This window comes from Rhinoderma darwinii, chromosome 3 (assembly GCF_050947455.1).
Source record: "Rhinoderma darwinii isolate aRhiDar2 chromosome 3, aRhiDar2.hap1, whole genome shotgun sequence".
Lineage (NCBI taxonomy): Eukaryota > Metazoa > Chordata > Amphibia > Anura > Rhinodermatidae > Rhinoderma > Rhinoderma darwinii.
Window position 1 is genome coordinate 142,709,625 of NC_134689.1, and position 21,305 is coordinate 142,730,929.

Here is a 21,305-nt window from a genome sequence, read left to right on the forward strand (position 1 = left end):
TGGTTTTTCGGGACACGCGTTACATTGATATATTGTGTCCTCCCTTATACCCCTCTTATAGCAGACTTTGCACCTCTTTTGACTTTTTCCCTTCTTGCCAGTTTGGGGAACTTCTCCTGGAAAGTGTTGCCCTGGTACGATGTGTGTGGCCCCGCTTCCAGAAGTACTGGGTGCCCCCCCCTTCCTGGTCCCTAAAGATTAGGTTCTTGATAACCACCTCTTGAAATTCCAGGAAAGTTCCCCTCTGGCCTGTACATCGACGTAGCACGTACACATTATACAATGCCATCTGTATGATGTGAACGGCCAGCTTCTTATACCACACCGCATGGCGCTGTAGGGCTTCAGGACTTGATCTGACAAGTCCACCCCTCCCATGTACCTATTGTAGTCCAGCATACAGTCTTGTTTAGGGGTCTCTGTACTGGTACCTCGTACAGGTACGTGGGTACTGGTGTGACATCTCTCTTGTCCTTGTACTTGACACACAATATGTTGCTGCTAGAATGTGCCCTGCGCTCACCCCTTCTTGTTTTCCCTGCAGAGTCTTAGGGAGGCCTCTCAGATTTCTTCTAGCAGTGCCGCATGCCACAGGACTGGAAGCAAGGCAGTTGAAGAGTGGGACGCCGGTATAAAAATTATCCAGGTAGAGGTGGTAACCCTGGTCCAGCAGTGGGTGCACCAAATCCCACACAATTTTTGCATTAACTCCCAGTAAGGGGGGGCATTCTGGGGGCTGAATACTGGTGTCCTTCCCTTCATATATCCTAAACCTGTAGGTATACTCTGATGCACTCTCGCACGGCTCATACATCTTCACGCCATACCTTGCCTTCTTACCCGGCAGGTACTCGCGGAATTGAACCCTCCCTTTAAAATCCACCGAGGACTCATCAATAGAAATACACTTCTCGGGGGTGTATGCTTGGGAAATCCGGGCACTGAAACGGTCTAATAGGGGTCAAAACTGGAGTCATCTCGGGGTGGGCACTGCTCATTATCAGTATAATGTAAGAAGCAAAGTATTGCTTAATTTATTTATTTTTTTAGGTTACAGTTCAGTTCTGCTTTGATGGACCCGTGTATTAGAAACCCCTATCAAACACCCCATTTTAGAAGGTTTTACCAGAGAAACACTACTAAATATGTATTGTCCAGATTCTGCCGTTTTTAGAAATGTCCCACTTGTGGCTCTAGTGTGCTCGTGGACTAAAACACAAGCCCCAGAAGCAAAGAAGCGCCTGGTGCATTTTGGGGCCTCTTTTATATTAGAATATATTTTAGGCAGCATGCCAGGTTTGAAGAGGTGTTGAGGTGCCAAAACAGTAGAAATACCCCAAAAGTGACCCCATTTTGGAAACTACACCCCTCAAGGAATTCATGTATGGTTGTTGTTACCATTTTATGTTGATCAAAATCTGTGGCACTCTGCATGTTCTTCTGGGTGCTTCGTGTAGGGTTCCCACCCGTAAATATTAAAGAGGTAAACTCAAGCACTCCTTAGGTTAATTTGCAAAAAAGTGGTTTTATTTAGAATAAGGCAATAAATAATAAAGTTTCGGCCACAATTCGGCCTTTGTCAATCACTATTGCCGCTGATCAATAGAAAATAATGTTGGTATATGACGCTAATTGTATAAGGTACCTTGTACGCATACCCATGGCACAAGTTACCTTATACAATTAGCGTCATACACCAACATTATTTTCTATTGACCAGCGGCAATAGTGTTTGACAAAGGCCGAATTGTGGCCGAAATGTTATTATTTATTGCCTTATTCTATATAAAACCACTTTTTTGCAAATTAACCTAAGGAATGCTTGAGTTTACCTCTTTAATAGTTGTTACCATTTTGACCACACAGTTGTTTCACAGCACGTATTTGAATTGGGCTGTGAAATTTAAAAAATTTAATTTTTTCCAATAAGATGTCATTTTTGATCAAAATGTCTTATTTTCACAAGAAATAAAATACCCTATTTTGTTGCCCAATTCGTCCTGAGTGCGGCAATACCCCATTTGTGGTGATAAACTGCTCTTTGGGCCCATGGGAGGGCTCAGAAGGAAAGGAGCGCTATGTGTTCTTTGGAGTCCAGATTTTGCTGGATTGGTTTTCGGGTGCCATGTCGCATTTGCAGAGCCCCAGAGGTATCAAAGCAATGGAAACCCACCAGAAGTGACCCCATTTTGGAAACTACACCTCTTAAGGCATTCATCTAGAGGTGTAGTGAGCATTTTGATTCCACAGGTATTGTCTAAAAGGTAATGCGCAACAGATGGTGCAGTGTGAGATTTGCAATTTTCTATATATGTATGCCATTTCAGTGTCCAATATATTGTGCCTAGCATGCGCCACCAGAGATATACACCCTATAAATTGTAATGTGGGTTCTCCTGGGTACGGCACTATCCTACATGTGGCTGTTATCTGCTGCCTGGGCACACGGCAGGGCTCAGAAGGGAAGGACCACCATTTGGCCTACTGGAGCTTTTCTGGTGCTAAGTCATGTATGCAGAAGCCCCTGAGGTACCAGTACAGTTGAAACCCCCGAGAAGTTACCCCATTTTAAAAACTTCACCCCTCAAGAAATTAATCTAGAGGTGTAGTGAGCATTTTGACCCCACAGGTATTGTGTAAAAGGTAATGCACAGCAGATGGTGCAGTGTGAGATTTGCAATTTTCTATACATATATGCTATTACAGTGTCCAATATATTGTGCCCGACATGTGCCACCGGAGACATACACCCTATAAACGGTAATGTGGGTTCTCCTGGGTACACAATACCCTACAAGTGGCTGTTATGAGCTGCCTGGGCACACAGCAGGGCTCTGAAGGGAAAGATGAGGGGGATAAGCTGTGCGGAGCGCGTCAGGGTAGATTAAAAATCGAAGGGATCTATGATAAATTTTAAAACACTCTATCATACAGAGCCCTGCTTTTTCGGGACACGTGTCACATTGGTATATTGTGTCCTCCCTTATCCCTCTTATAGCAGGCTTTGCACCTCTTTTGACTTTTTCCCTTCTTGCCAGTTTGGGGAACTTCTTCTGGAAAGTGTTTCCCTGGTACAGTGCATGTGGCCTCGGTTCCAGAAGTACTGGGTGTCCCCATTCTTGGTCTTTATAACCACCTCTTGAAATTCCAGGAAAGTTCCCCTCTGGCCTGCACATCGATGTAGCACGTACACATTGTACAATGCCATCTGTATGAGGTGCCCGGCCAGCTTCTTATACCACACCACATGGCGTTGCAGGGCTTCAGTACTTGATCTGACAAGTCCACCACTCTCATGTACCTATTGTAGTCCATGATGGAATCTGGTTTGGTGGTCTCTGTACTGGTACCTCGTACAGGTACATGGGTACTGGTTTGGCATCTCTCTTGTCTTGTACTTGACAAACAATATGTTGCTGCTAGATTGTGCCCTGCTCTCACCCCTTCTTGTTTGCCCTGCAGAGTCTTAGGGAGGCCTCTCAAATTTCTTCTAGCAGTGCCACATGCCGCAGGACTTCTGGAAGCGAGGCACTTGAAGAGCGGGACGCTGGTATAAAAATAATCCAGGTAGAGGTGGTTCCCCTGGTCCAGAAGTGGGTGCACCAAATCCCACACAATTTTTGCATTAACTCCCAGTAAGGGATGGCATTCTGGGGGCTGAATACTGGTGTCCTTCCCTTCATATATCCTTAATTTGTAGGTATACCCTGATGCACTCTCACACAGCTTATACATCTTCACGCCACACCTTTCCCTCTTACCAGGTACTGGCGGAATTGAAGCCTCCCTTTAAAATGTACCAAGGATTCATCAATAGAAATACACTTCTCGGGGGTGCATGCTTGGGAAAACCGGGCACTGAAACGGTCTAATAGGGGTCTCCGTTTATACAAACGGTCAAAACTGGGGTCATCTCGGGGTGGGCAATGCTCATTATCAGTATAATGTAAGAAGTGAAGTATTGCCTCATTTATTATTTTTAGGTTCCAGTTCAGTTCTGAAATTGCTTTGAGGGGTCTGTATATTAGACACCCCCATCAAACACCCCATTTTAGAAATTAGACCCCTCAAAGTATTCACAACAGCATATAGAAAGTTTATTAACCCTTTAGGTGTTTCACAGGAATTTAGAGCAAAGTAGAGGCGAAATTTACATATTTATTTGAAGAGGTCTTGTGGTAACCCCTCAAAAGTGACCCTATTTTGGAAACTAGACCCCTTGAGGAATTCATTGTAGTTTTCTTGGGGTGCATACAGCTTTTTGATCAGTTTTTATTCTATTTTTAAGTGGCGTGGTGACTAAAAAACAGCAATTCTACTATTGTTTTTTTATTCTATTTTTTTTACAGCGTTCACAATGCGCTATAAATGACATATTCACTTTATTCTGCGGGGCGATACGATTTCGGCGATACCAGATGTTTATAGTTTTTTTATGTCTTATGGCGTTTTCACAATAAAATACGTTTTGTAAAAAATCATTTACTTGTTGCCTTATTCTAAGAGCCAGAACGTTTTTATTTTTCCATCCAGAAAGCCGTGTGAGGACGTGTTTTTGCATAACGAACTGTAGTTTCGATCAGGACAATTTTTAGGTACATGCGACTTTTTGATCTCTTTTTATTCTATTTTTTGAGAGGTGAAGTGACAAAAAAATTGTGAATCTGGTATGGTTTTATTTTCTTTTATGGCATTCACCGTGCGGTATAAATCCCAAAATAATTTTGTAGTTCAGGCCGTTACGGACGCTGCGATACCAATTATGTATAGTTTATTTGTTTGTTTATATATTTTTATTAATAATAAATGACTGATAAGGGAAAAAGGGGGATTTTTACTTTTATTACTTTTAAAACTTTTATTTTCTTATTTTTACACAACTTTTTCTACTTTTTTTTTAACTTTTTTACTTTGTCCCACTAGGGGACTTGAGGGCAGGAGGCCCTGATCGCTATTCTAATACACTGCACTACATGCGTAGTGCTGTGTATTAGAGCTGTCAGCTACTCACTGACAGCAAGCATAGTGGGTCCTGACTTTGTAAGGCTCCACTAGGCTTCCGTCGATGGCATAGCCAGACGCCATTGTTTGGTGTCCGGTTGCCATAGTCACCATCGCCGGCCGCTATCTTGTAGCAGGCCCGGCGATGGTAGCTTAACCCCTAAAATGCCGCGATCACTATTGAACGCGTCTTTTAAGGGGTTAATCAGCGGGGACACAGCGATCGGTCCCCGCTGTAGGAGCTGTGGCAACTGCTGTACGAGACAGCAGCTGTCACAGCTCCTGCATGTCTCGGGAAGACGGACGAAATGGCCGTTACTCCCGTGACGTACTATTAGGTCATGGAGCGCGAACGATATAGCTACCATGACCTAATAGTACGTCCAGGAGCGGGAAGGGGTTAAGGATTTTGTCTTTATGGTGTACATCTGTCGATAAAGACAACACATTCACCTTATTCTACAGGTGGATATGATTGCGGTGACACTAAATTGACATGATTTTTTTATGTTTTACCACTTTTATATAAAAAAATTAAAATAATTTGCTAAAAAAAAAAAATTGGGTGTCGCCATATTCTGAAAGCCATTACTTTTTTTTATTTTTCTGTCAATTGAGCAATATGAGGGCTTGTTTTTTGCTGGGCGAGCTGTAGTTTTTATCGATACTATTTTGAAGTACATGTGATTTTTTTATCACTTTTTATTCCATTTTTTTTGGAGAGCTAAGGTGACAAAAAACAGCAATTTGGGGGTTTTATATTTTGTTTTCATACAGCATTCACCGAGCGGGTTAAATAACACTATATTGTTATATACAAGAGAAACAGGTAGTTTGGATCCAGCGTAGCTGCAACTAAAAAGGAACTTGTTCCAAGTTTAATGAATTGTATTAAAAGAGGTCAATCGGCATGATGTCCTCAAGTGCTAGGAGAGAAGTGAGAGGATGGAGGAAGCCTACGCGTTTCAAACGCTAGCTGCGTTCTTAGTCATGGCTGTGGCTTTTTTATCACAGCCATGACTAAGAACGCAGCTTCTACAGTTCGGGAAGCACACCTCCTTGAGTAGTTGGAAGCAGCAATTTCATTAAAGATATCTCATTAACTTTTTCCCTTTTAGAATTATTCTTCCATAATGGTGACCTTTAGTTTTAGTAATAGTTATAATTACAGTTTCTGTTACTGTTAACAGTCTTCTCAAGTTATCTAAAGAACCCAAAAATGTTATCTTACTTTTGTAAAATAAAATGTTTGGAAACGTTTACATGTACCTACAAATGAAAAAGATAATACATATACATATAAGAAAAAGTTGTACGTGAAACTCCTGTTCATATGTAATACCAATAACTTCTGCCTGCGAGTAGAACTGAAATGTTGATTTATAGAAGTTTTCATGTACCTAATAAAATGATTGAAACAGATATATGTAGTGAAAACCAAGTGTAGTTGAGCAATATCGCTCTGTTTTAATAACAGGGGAATGGTTTGGAATGGGTACAGTAATTTAGAAAAATGTTGCATTTTTACTAAATAGCATCGACCAGTCAAACATAAGGGAAGATGTGCCCATGTTTTCAGTTCATGGAAGATTTTCTGGAAAAGAGGAGGATAATTAAGGGTATAGATAGATTCAGGAGGTTTCCCAACACAGATACCTAAATAGGTAATATGTGATGCTGCTTACTGTAGTGGAACTCTCAGGTCTCGTAAATCACCTGAGGAGAGATTTGACTTAAGGCTCAACAACTCACTTTTCAATACACTGATTCTAAATCAAGAATAACGCCTGAACTCCTCAATAGCAGTAAATGTCTGAGCTCGGTCATTTTTGGGGTTTTCCATAAACAAGAAGGTATCATCTGCAAAGAGCGTAAAGTTAACCATAGAGTTACCTACCATAATACCCTCAAATGTGTATTCAGTTTCTAACAATCGAGCAAGGGGCTACAGGGCAATGTAAAATATCATAGGTGAAAGGGGGCTTCCTTGTCTTGTACCCTTTTCCAACAAAAAAGGTGGAGATATGAATCCCGAGGTAAATACTCTTGGATTGGGGAATGAACATAAATTGTTAAGAAATGTAACCGTAAGTTTCATACGATCCAGCACCGCACCCAACCAGCCCCACCTGGAATTGTCGATTGCCTTCTCAGTGTCTATGGCAACAAGTGCTGTTGAAGCATGGCGCTGGGGGTACAATTAAAGTTCATCCAGAATTGTTAGAACTATTCTAATGTTTGCCGTGTCCAAACGACCTTTAAAAAAAACAACCTGTGAAGGAGCTATAAGATCCGGAAGGACTACTGCCAATCTACGCTTTTAAGGCGCGTCTCTTTGAGGAGGGCAATGTCTCAACTGCAATTTTTTATATTTTCTACTAATTGTTATGCCAATTAGACTTCATTATAATTGCCCTTTTGGGTTGAACACCTCCTTTTGCATGTAACACATTGCTTGTAAAGGCCCTGATAAGGGGTGAAACGTTGCCTTAACATGGGTGAATAAAACACAATATCCACTGGATATTTTGAGTTCTGCAAGTTCTTTTGGACTTATTACATGTTGCTTGTTGCTGGAAACAACCGTGTTTTGTTTTTTCACTATGCAGCTCTGTTCCATTACTAGATAAATAGATAGAAGTGCAAAAGGTAAAAAATGCAGATAATTTTCTTCATTTCTTTAACAACGGAGTATAGTGAGAATCAGGAATTAGAGCCTTACAATGTTTTATTCATATGGAAGAAATGTACAATTTTACAGGAGTGGTTACAATGCAGGTAAACTGACAAACAAGAGGCAACAGATAAGGCCCTGTTCACATTTGCATCGAAGGCTCAATTAAACGTAAACCTGGACCCGGAATCCTGGAACAAAAATGTGAACACAGCCTAAGAAAAGGGGATACAATAGGCTGAAATGCAAGGTATGATATCGGAGGAAACTTATTCTGTAGAATATAAGTGGTTGTAAGTAGCATAGAGAAAGGATGATGCAGGTAGAACGAAAGAGTTGGATGAATAATAGAATAGATGGTTGTTAGGTTTTTGAAGAATCCATAGGTCAAATATTTTTTGTAAAGACAGTTAAAGGGAATGTGTTATCAGAAAATTACATTATTTTGTCAGGTGAATAATTCCTATAAGCATGATTTCCGTTGGTGCTGCTGATTCATTGGACTTGTGAGTACCTGGAATATGAATCAATTCCATCTGTATAGTTGCGTCTACTCCGACTGACTTTTAGTGCTGCTTTATCCATCTGGGGCTCCATATTTAAACTTTCACAGTTCCCAAGTTACATAACACATGCAACATCAAAAATAGTCGTGAAGGCCATGGAGAAGTCTAAAATACACAGTGCTAAGTGTGTTGTTAACATAATGCTTAGTGTATTATCCTTCGCAGATTCTCTGTATACAATTACCCATACAGTATGTGGTTGCACTCCATGTAAACAAACACAGGAGCTGCAGTATTCAAAATATGCTCTTAAAGGGAATTACCATTTTTTATTTCTAATTAAAACTAACTATATACTGACACATTCTTTTTTTCGAATCTGTTTTTATTTTTTGATTGTAGATTTATTTTATTTACATGGTTATGGATGCAGCTACTGGTTCCATCTGTGAGAAGCAGCAGCCAGCAGAGATTTCCTTTACAGCAGCCACTTGACTTTTACAGCAGTCACTTGACATAAAAAAAAAACCTCTTATATGAGAGACACAAATAAGCGAATCGGTTAAAATTTGCCTTGTCAGCATTTCACTTCATTTTACGATTACAGAGCTCTATTGGATGTGTATAACACAGTGAAAGCAGAAATATGGATCGATATAGCATAATTTTAGGCAAATTCCCTCTGATTTATTCTTCCAATGGCAGATGTTGTGAGAAGGCTTTGTGTCATAGGAAGAGGTTATTGTGCTGTTTTCATCACCTATTCTTGCAGAGGTGTAACTAGGGCAGTCTGTCGAGGCATGTGCCCAGTTTGATGGTCACTAGTCTAGTAGGAGCGCCAACAAGCCACTCTGACCAGGGAATTTAGATAAACCCTATAAGGACAAGATAAAGCTCAAACTTATATTATATATATCTTTATTTACTACATAGAAGTTAAAAACAGACCCAAAGTGTGGATGGATCATCCTGTAATATGACATGAAGCGAAGAGTAATCAGAATGTAATAACAGGGCGCAGATCTAATGCCATATCATTCCATTTAATCAGTAGACACTAAAAAAATCCCTCATCTATGTATGGGTTAAAGCGGTATATTACTCTTGCCAGAGGCGTAGCTAGGTTCTCCTGCACCCGGGGCAAAGATTCAGTTTGGCGCCCCCCCCCCAACTTATTTTTATTTCCCGACATCTCCTTCCCCCTCGCCATGTTTGCTTTCTCTACCAATCAATGAGGTATAATTTTTTTTCCACAATTTTAACAATGTAACTCGAGCATAACAACATTTCTACGGTTTACAAGCGATATAGTTATATAATGTAATTAACATAACATTAAATTAAAAGAAAATAAATTAAAGAGGCCACACACAGCCCCCTGTAGATTGCGCCTGCAATCCTATGTAACACCACAGATAAAACAGTGATAACTCGGAGTACAGATAATGTAGTAGTGTTACCTGCAGTCCTATGTAACACCACAGATAACACATTGATAACTCTGAGAACAGATAATGTAGTTATGTCACCTGCAGTCCTATGTAACACCACAGATAACAGTGATAACTCTCTGAGTACAGATAATGTAGTAGTGTTACCTACAGTCCTATGTAACAGCACAGATAACACAGTGATAACTATCTGAGTACAGATAATGTAGTTATGTCCCCTGCAGTCCTATGTAACACCACAGATAACAGTGATAACTCTCTTAGTACAGATAATGTAGTTATGTCACCTGCAGTCCTATGAAACACCACAGATAACGCACAGTGATAACTCTGAGCACAGATAATGTAGTAGTGTTACCTGCAGTCCTATGTAACACCACAGATAACACAGTGATAACTCTCTGAGTAAAGATAATATAGTAGATGTTACCTGCAGTCCTATGTAACACCACAGATAACACAGTGATAACTCTCTGAGTAAAGATAATGTGGTAGATGTTACCTGGGAAGGTAGAAAAAAAGGGGGACCAATGTGAGGCGCTGCTTAGTAACAATTGGGGTGTTTATTGAAGGTAGGCTACGCGTTTCGACGCAGGAATTGCGTCTTCATCAGGCCATGAACATACACAAAATAACATCTTATATATATACAAGTCAATAATCAAAAAACGACCAATCACAAGGGAGAAACGGGGAGGGGTCACAAGGAGATGCCAAGGGAAAACAGATAAAATCCCGCTAAACTAACAATCATGCTTGATTAGTAACAACGTTTGATTATTAGAATGTGTCACAATTTGATCAAAGAATGATAAAATTAATGAATTAAACATATAGATCAGTAGTAACAAAACATGGTAATGTTCGCCCAATTGAATAGTATGTGAAATATTTGACAAATAGGACCGTATTTAAAAAACAACATCGCCATGTTATCTGCGGCCAACTTATGCTGATTTAAAAATTTAGGATAATAAGATAATATAATAAAAAGGGGGGGAATATTGATATCAATGTATCCAATATTTGTTGTTTAAATAAGGGGGGAGGCAAAAGAACTCCAATAGATGATCAGATAGAAAAACGGCAAATGGGACGAGCGGTATGGTAAATTACTATATAATTCTAAAAAAGAACCGAATGATACTCGGTCAATTAAAAACGAAAATAGTATTTCATAATTAAATCTAATAATTCTACATAAAAATTATGATAAAAAAACCATGAACGGATTCATAGGAGACCAAAATGTTAATCTGCACAGGAAAGGACAAGAAGGTAGCGTCTTGGTAGTCATAACGACTGTACTAGTTATTATGAAAAAACACCGGTGTATGTGGGATATGTTAGATAGATAGGACGATTTGTATTATATTCAAAATAAAGAAGTTACCAATAAGCCTACCTAATACCATGTGTTAGAAGAATATTCACAAATTAATTTTTTACAAATTAATTTTTTGCGACGGACAACCAAGCACTTGCGACCAAGATAAACCATTATACGGTCTATATTGGATGGGATATCGGACATATAAAGGCATATACCTAAAACTCTAACCAACGTCTAAAGAAAGGGAATGTTAGAAAACTCGGTCAAATAAAACGGAGGATGACATCTAAGATGATTGGATGTCATAGCTATAAATGAATTGAATTAATATCAATATTACCAATATAACGATTTTTTACCCAAAATATAAAAAAATCTATATAAAATATATTACGGAAAATATGGATTGCATAACCGTAATACATAAAAACACATACACAATTGTACCGCCGGTGATTTGATTGCGAAAATAGCTAGATATGAACCTGATGACTTTTTTATATATATATATCTGAAAGGGCAACCAATATTGTATGTGTATAACGGGGGACAGAAAGAATAGAATAAGGGTCTAATCTAAAGAAGACTCACTAATATCATTCAAGCCTTCAGGGTGAAGTGTAAACAATTTGTAAATCCAATATTTCTCACGTTGTTTCAAACATAAAAATCTATTAGTGTAGTCTGCAGGTATCTGCTCAATGGGGGTAATGCTTATTGAGCGCAATCCAGAGCAACAAAAATGACTCAAGCAGAATGTGTAAGAGTTGCGGATAAAAAAGTTGATCACTTTGATTATAAATATAATTTCATTACGACTTTTAATGCTGGGAGCAAATCGATTAAGTCAATTCTGTGTAAGCACTGGCATATCCTCTGCAACGATCCGGTTCTTAAGGGGTTACTTCCCCCTTTACCTAAGGTCACTTTTAGAAGGTCCAAAACTCTCAAAAATCTACTGGCCCCAAGTAAATTGCATAACCAAGGTCTTCCATGCATCTCAAGGCTACAACCACCATTATTAGGCTTGTTTCGTTGCGGATTGCCCAGGTGTATGTGTTGTTCCAATATTACACATAAGGTCACTAATTTCACGTCTATAGTTACTTCAGAGTCCTTTGCCATTAAAAGTTTTTTAAATTGTGGCAGTGAATATGTAATTTATCTGCTACAATGTACCTGTAAACTACAATATATAGGACGTACTACCCAAACCCTACGAAAAAGGATTAATAACCACAGATCAAATGTCAGCAGAGGTTTTTCTAAACATAGTGTATCCCGACATTGCTTATATAGGCATAATTGCAATTTTGACTGTATAAGCATTACCCCCATTGAGCAGATACCTGCAGACTACACTAATAGATTTTTATGTTTGAAACAACGTGAGAACTATTGGATTTACAAATTGTGTACACTTCACCCTGAAGGCTTGAATGATATTAGTGAATCTTCTTTAGATTAGACCCTTATTCTATTCTTTCTGTCCCCCGTTATACACATACAATATTGGTTGCCCTTTCAGATATATATATATAAAAAAGTCATCAGGTTCATATCTAGCTATTTTCGCAATCAAATCACCGGCGATACAATTGTGTATGTGTTTTTATGTATTACGGTTATGCAATCCATATTTTCCGTAATATATTTTATATAGATTTATTTATATTTTGGGTAAAAAATCGTTATATTGGTAATATTGATATTAATTCAATTCATTTATAGCTATGACATCCAATCATCTTAGATGTCATCCTCTGTTTTATTTGACCGAGTTTTCTAACATTCCGTTTCTTTAGACGTTGGTTAGAGTTTTAGGTATATGCCTTTATATGTCCGATATCCCATCCAATATAGACCGTATAATGGTTTATCTTGGTCGCAAGTGCTTGGTTGTCCGTCGCAAAAAATTAATTTGTAAAAAATTAATTTGTGAATATTCTTCTAACACATGGTATTAGGTAGGCTTATTGGTAACTTCTTTATTTTGAATATAATACAAATCGTCCTATCTATCTAACATATCCCACATACACCGGTGTTTTTTCATAATAACTAGTACAGTCGTTATGACTACCAAGACGCTACCTTCTTGTCCTTTCCTGTGCAGATTAACATTTTGGTCTCCTATGAATCCGTTCATGGTTTTTTTATCATAATTTTTATGTAGAATTATTAGATTTAATTATGAAATACTATTTTCGTTTTTAATTGACCGAGTATCATTCGGTTCTTTTTTAGAATTATATAGTAATTTACCATACCGCTCGTCCCATTTGCCGTTTTTCTATCTGATCATCTATTGGAGTTCTTTTGCCTCCCCCCTTATTTAAACAACAAATATTGGATACATTGATATCAATATTCCCCCCCTTTTTATTATATTATCTTATTATCCTAAATTTTTAAATCAGCATAAGTTGGCCGCAGATAACATGGCGATGTTGTTTTTTAAATACGGTCCTATTTGTCAAATATTTCACATACTATTCAATTGGGCGAACATTACCATGTTTTGTTACTACTGATCTATATGTTTAATTCATTAATTTTATCATTCTTTGATCAAATTGTGACACATTCTAATAATCAAACGTTGTTACTAATCAAGCATGATTGTTAGTTTAGCGGGATTTTATCTGTTTTCCCTTAGCATCTCCTTGTGACCCCTCCCCGTTTCTCCCTTGTGATTGGTCGTTTTTTGATTACTGACTTGTAATGTTATTTTGTGTATGTTCATGGCCTGATGAAGACGCAATTCCTGCGTCGAAACGCGTAGCCTACCTTCAATAAACACCCCAATTGTTACTAAGCAGCGCCTCACATTGGTCCCCCTTTTTTTCTACCTTCCCACTTACCTATTGACGGTGAACTCCGTTTACCGGCCTCTGGACCTTGGCAGCAGCTTCAGCCCTCACTTGGTTGCACACACCCTGGGTGTGTCTCCTCATCTTGCATCTCCACAGCATTGTGCTCTCTGGAGATTGTTCCATACTCTTCAACATTGTTGTGCTTGGTCAGCATAACCCGACTAGGTGAGTGCAAGATACCCTAGTATTGTTGTTCTTTGACCTCTGGATAATTGCACTATGTGGCGCCGTGTGTTTTTTCTTCTCTTTTAGATGTTACCTGCAGTCCTATGTAACACCACAGATAACAGTGCTAACTCTCTGAGTACAGATAATGTAGTAGATGTAAGAGACAAACACATGAACAGGCACACATGCAGACACACACACACACACACACACACACACACACACACACACACACACTGTACACATACAAACACAGAGACACATACTGTATACACACTACACACACAGACACTCACCATGTCTCCTTGCTGACAGGATCACAGGTCATGACGGGCTGTGGGCGGAGCTTCCTACTCTGCTTCTCGGCTGCTATTTACTCTGTGTGTAACAGCAGAGCAGAGGCAGAGCCCAGTGGCGCCCCCTACATGCTGGGAGGGTGCAGCACGGGAGTGGACAAGTCCAGTCCCCTGACCTGAGTCATCTGACCTCATGTCACTGACGTGAGGTCAGGTGACAGGTAAGGTGTCTGGACTGGTCCACTCACTGGCCGTCACAGACCCCAGTCAGAACGCCGCTGCGTGATTTCCTGGCTCTTCCTAAAGCTGCCGCAGGTTTCCGACATACAGGGTGCCTATCAGCAGTGATTAGCTGCTCTGCGGCGCCCAGCCTTCCCTACCACCTAGATGCGCCTGGGGCACATGCCCCGCCTGCCCCCCCTAGCTACGCCCCTGCTCTTGCTTTATAAAGCTATGGACCTAAAGTGCTTCCCAACTAGTAAACTATCAACAAGGTAACAACTCAAAAAGCAGATGTACAATGCTCCAGTGACTTAACGCTCATTTTGCATTGGCTTTATCGGAAGGCAGTGAACTGAATTTTTTCCTTGGTGAATGAAAGCGTAGTTATGTCTAATTTATGGTATAATCCTGTGTTATCTGCCTCCATATAATAGAAGTTTTATCTTTCATTGAGATGACTATTGCCCTGACCCAGTAAAGACAGCTCAAGAGGAAAGTGATCTCCATAAATCAGAAAGTCTTAATTTATTAAGACTGGCGTTTCATACGCCAGTCTTAATCTAAAACAAGCTAAAGTAAGATGTGTCTAATTTATTAAGAGGTGCACACCTCTTAGTAAATTAGGCACATTCCTGACCGTCCGTGCATCAGAAAGTAAAATCTACGATAGCTATGAACTGGAATTGATTTGCGTTATAATTTATGTCAGAATCTTCTGTAAAGTATAGTAAATTTATTTCAAACTACAGATGGCCTCGCCTCTTCAGATAAACTCGGCCCACATTTTATCAAAGTGGCGTGATTGGTGCAAACAGCAAAGAAATCAAATTTTTTTGCACAAATTTTGAATTTTGTGCCTTTTCCACACAAGAAAACTGGCATAGAACGAATTAATTCCCTGACCTTTATCTTTCTTATTGTGTTGCATGAACTCTGCTTGCCCTGACCTCGGACAAAAGTCCCCTTGGCGTAGAATGAATAAAAAGTTCCTCCCTTAAAATTAGAGTGCTAGAGTTAGAGTGCTCAGTACCCTGGATGATAGCTGGAATAGTTCAGGACTTTTGTGACATGCAATTTTTTAACAGAACAATACATTTCTTTTAAATAAGCTTGAAATATAAAGATTAACAAACAATTGCATGTCGTTTATTTAATCTAAATAAATATTAAAATGCCTTGTTCATACGGAGCTAAAAAAAAGATGTGTAAATGCATCAAAAACGCTAGCGTTTTTGCAAAGCGCTTTTTAAAGTACAGGCGTTTTTTTACACATTTTTCATGCGTTTTTGGTCACATAATTAGTACTCCCATTGGCTATGGGAATTAGGCGCGTTCTCGATGCATTTTTGGCGCCTTTTACATGCCAAGAATTGACCTGACACTTCTTTTTAAACACGCGAGCATAAAAAAAAACGTGTCTTATGCACTACAATGCGTTTAACCATTCATGCCAAGGGGAAGCTTAAAGCAAGGCATTTTTGACGCGTTTTTTTGGCGCGTAAGTTGCGCCAAAAATGCGTTAAATACACGCCGTGTGAAAAAGTACATCCAGGTGCAAATGGAGAGGACTCTTATTTAATAGAAACTGCAGAACTCCAGGTATATTCAGTTCTCACATTGGAGAAATTCTGAAATATATATGTAATTTTTATAAATAATAAAAAGTTTCAATTCTTATATTATTACCCCAATACCTGGAGTGCTCCGGTTTCTTTGCGATTAATCAATTAGTATAAATAGATTAGTGCTACATGTTTTAACTCAAAATGTATGCAAGCTATTTTTGATGACATCTCTTATATCAATCTACTATTTAAAAAAATATTAGGTCAATGTAAATGCAAATTTTATATTCCAATAATAAATAGGTCACCATGTACACCATTTATCTAATACTTGGTAAGCATTGGGCTACAGTTGCAATAATTAGTCATAATGTTCATAGTGTGTGTTTTCTACATGGCATTATGTAATATTCTACAAATACACCAACACGTACGTTTCCGGAAGGAAATTAAGTTTAGACTGTTTTCCTCTCATAAAATCCGGGGAACGGTCATACAAGTGTCTTTAATATTGTCTTAAGTTTAACAGCTGGCAAAACAATAGCACGAACGCTACTTTATAGAATAATGCTACAACTCTGCCAACCAAACATGTCCATAAGAGATCACGACAATGGTGTCTTTTAATACGGTGAAGTCACTTGAGTGGTGAGCCAAAAGTCTTTTTCTTCTAACAGTGCAGGGATATGAGTCACTTTGCTTTAATTTTTCAATTGTTTTATTGCTGTCTAGTGTTACCTCTTTATAGGCAGTGTTTTTATTTATGTGAATAATGAAAAGGTATACAGTTTCCAATATACTTTCTGTTTCAAATCTTCACATAATTCAATATCATATATGTTTGCTGGCATTGAATAGAAACCATTGACTAGACATCTATGGGTAGCAGCTGTAACCTGATCCCTCGGTGAGCTGATAATCTCTCTTTATCATTGCTTAAGGCCTTATTCACACCAACGTGTCCGTTTTGCGCGCATAAAAACCGCAGCGTTTTTCCTGCGTTGCAGTTCCGTGTCACGTCCGTGTACGGCGCGCGGATGTGTTTTTTACTCGCGTATGTGATCCGTAACTCACGCGTTTTTTACGTCAGCAAAAAAAACTGAAGGAGGTGTATTTCTTTTTCTCATCATTTCTTTAGCAACTGCTGCGTGAATCACGGACAGCACACGGGTGTGCTGTCCGTGATTTTCACGCAACCATTGACTTCAATGGGTCCGTGATGCCCAAAAAACGAACAAGAATAGGACATGCAATGAGTTTCACGCAGCGGACAAACGCTGCATGAAAAACACTAAATGTCTGAATGGACCCATTGAATTGAACAGGTTCGTGTGACGTCCGTTGTTTTAACGCGCGTATCACGGACGTGAAATACGCTCATGCGAATAAGGCCTAAGGCCTTAGGCAAACCTAGGCAGATGCCTGGGCTCACTGTGCTTGAAGGCCCCATAATGATCTCAGTAAAATGCTGATGTTTAACAAGCAGAGGGTGAGGTAAATAGTAGACAGCGGGCCCACCGCGAATCTGTCATCCGAAGGCCCACATACACCTGGTGCTGGCCTTGTGCTCTAATATAGGGTTAGTACCAGTAACCTATAGATGGTTACCACTTGCCTTTTTTTCCTACTATGCACAAAGCATTATTGTGCTGAATTTGAGAACCATAAGGGTATGTTCACACGGGCTATTTTCTCCAAACATCTGCACATTGATTTCAAAACGACCGTGAAAAAAGAAGTGCATGTCACTTCTTCAGCTGTTTTTGGAGCCGTGTTCCATAGACTCTATAGAAAAACAGCTCCAAAAACGTCCGTTAAAAACGCAGCTAAAAACGCGACTTTGAATAAAAAACTTCTGAAAATCAGGAGCTGTTTTCCCTTGAAAACTGCTCTGTATTTTCAGATGTTTTTGATTTTGTGTGCACACATACCCTTAAAGATGACTTTTTTTTTATATTTCCCCTAATTCTATTCAATTCTATATAATTTCATTTATTTGTAAACGTAGATGAAGTGTTGATGCATGTGTTCTATAAGGCTCTGTTCACATCTGCGTTGGGGTCCCGTTCTGATGTTCCGTCGGAGGTTTCCGTCAGAACGGGACTCTGAGCAGACACAATGGTGATGGAAACGAGGTTTCCGTTGTTGTCAGTTTGTGTCTGCTCAGGGTCCAGTTCTGACGGAAACCTCAGACAGAACATCAGAACGGGACACCAATGCAGATGTGAAAAGAGCCTAACTACAGCAAAAATGCTGATAATGTAGGTCTGTATTAAAATATTATTTCTTTACGGCAGTGGTTAAAAAATCTGTGCTTTTGCATTATCACCATTACAAATGCAGTGCCGACAAGGTACTAGCTTTTCAAGCATCTTTTTGGAAACGTTATATTATTTTAGACCTAAAGAAAATAGTCCCATACTGAAATTGCGCAGTCCACCTAAATGGACCAAAAGCGTGCAATAGAGCATGTAATATACTACTAGCATTCTTGTTACATATTGTTGGATTAGCTGATCTGTTACTGAATTTATATCTTGGTATCCCAGAATTCCATACGTATACTTTTGACTGATCAAAATGACCTTTTACCCCTCCCCCTCAGCGACACAAACTGCTGATTATGTCAAATGCAAATACACCTAAGGTGGGATTCACACGAGCGTGTATTCGGTCCGTGCGGGCCGCGTGGTTTTCACGCGGCACGCATGGACCAATACAAGTCTATGGGGCAGTACAGACAGTCCGTGCTTTTTGCGCAGCGTTTGTTTGCTGCGCAAAAAGCGCGACAGGTTCAATAACTCTGCGTATTTCGCGCATCACGCACCCATTGAAGTCAATGGGTGCGTGAAAATCACGTGCACCACACGGAACCACGTGCTTTTCTGTTTTCGAACATCCAAACGGAGTGTCTTTGCGATGAGCGAAGCCGGACAAGCGAACCGAACTTCACCGGGTTCGGCCAAACTCGTTTTGGCCGAACCCGGCAAAAAAATTATCGGTACGCGACGTCAGGAGATAGTCACTGTCCATGGTGCTGAAAGAGTTAAACTGTTTCAGCACCATGGACCGTGACTTCCGATCCCAATATACATGAACCTGTAGAAAAAAAAACGAAGTTCTGACTTACCGATAACTCCCGGCTTCTTCCTCCAGTCTGACCTCCCGGGATGACAATTAAGTCCAAGTGACAGCTCCAGCCAATCACAGGCCAAGCACAGACTGCAGCGGTCACATGGACTGCCGCGTCATCTAGGGAGGTGGGGCCCGATGTCAAGAGAGGCGTGTCACCAAGGACGCGTCACCAAGGCAACGGCCGGGAAGTTCTCGGTAAGAACAAACTTTTTCTTTTTTTTCTACAGGTTTTGCGATATTGTGTTCGGCATTCACTGTCGAGGGTGCTGAAAGAGTTAGCTCTTTCAGCACCTTGGACAGTGACGGCCGTCGACTAGCCTCATCTCTATGATGGCGACTGCGCGAAAATCACGCAGCCGCGCATCAGACACGGATGACACACGCAGCTGTCAAATGGTTTTTGCGCGCGCAAAACGCAGCGTTGTTTGCGCGCGCAAAAACACAACGTTCGTGTGTATCTGCCCTAAAGGTTAGTGTTACCTTACAAACCCACCTGCTAGAACATGCTTAGTGGAAAACTGCAGACAAAACAGCAATTCACACATGTGTATAGCACAGGTTAGGTCTGAAAGCTGAGTTTGCTTTCAGTATAAATTAAACTTTGAAGCATATACTACGCATATAGTACTGAACTATAAGAATAAGTGTCTTACATTATGTAAATTGAAGAGATCATCCAATCTCAGACGTGTGGACATGCCATAACTGTCAGATAGGTGCTGTGCGCAACAGTTTTCGTAACTGCCACAGAAGTGAATGAAAATAGCCGTGGCCACCTCACTTCTCACCAGGTGGGACAGGGGTTGGAGATCCCTGTTCTCCAGATAGATGCAGGTACCAGAGGTGGGATGCTTACCTATCAAACATTTATGGCATATCCTGTGGATAAACCATAAATGTCTGAGCTGGGAATAGTTCTTTAACACGTTGGCGCAGAATCACGTACATGCACGGCACAGAATGCGGCCATTAGCGTGAAGGAGATCGTGCAGGCATAGAAGCTGTGCCCGCACGATCGACGCAGAAGCCCGGCTGGGACTGACAGCCGGACTCCAGCTGCAACGGCTAAGATTGGAGAAACCTCCAATCCCGGATGTTTAACACCATAAATTCCGCAGTCGACATTTAAGTTGTTTGACAGATGGAGGGAGCTACCTCTGTCACCGATCGGCAGGCCGTGAATGAAATCGTCGACTGCCGACGGGTTGCCATGGCAGCCGGGGGCCCAACAAAGGCCCCCAGGCCTGCCCTGGCTGTATGCCTATTAGGCCATGGCCTAATAGATTGCCTGTTAGTTTTACACTGACAGGCAATAATGCTTTGGTATACTAGGTATACCAAAGCATTATATAAGCGATCAGACGATCGCATGGTAAAGTCCCCCAGTAGTACTAATAAAATTAAAATGAAAACAGTTAAATAAAGTTTATTAGAAAAAGAAAGTACAGTAAAAATTTAAATAAACCACTTTTTTCCCATAAAAAGTGACTTTATTTACTAGAAGTGCAAAAACACACAAAACACACACATATATGGTATTGCCACGATCGTAACAACCCGAATAATAAAGTTAAATCATTAATTAAACTGCCGCAAAAACAAGTCCTCATTTGCCGGCATTGACATACAAAATAAAAAGTTACGGCTCTTAAAAACGGCGATGCAAAAATAAATAACTTTTGTTTAAAAGTGTTTTAATTGTACAAAAGTAGTAAAACATAAAAAATAATTACACATATTTGGTATCTTCATAATGACACTGACCCATAGAATAATGTTAACATGTTATTTACACCGCATAGTAAATGACATAAATTTAAAACACGAAAAACAATGCTGGAATAGATGTCTTTTTTTTCAATTCCTTCCCTAAAAAAAATTAATAAAAGATAAGCAATATAATATATACACCCAAAAATGATGCAATTGAAAAATACAACTCGTCCCACAAAAAAACAAGCACTCATATGGCTATATCAACATAAAAATCAAAAGTTATGACTCTTGGAAGGCGGGGAGGAAAAAAACAAAAAGAATGCTTGGTCCTTAAGCCCGAAATAGACCTGGTCCTTAAGGGG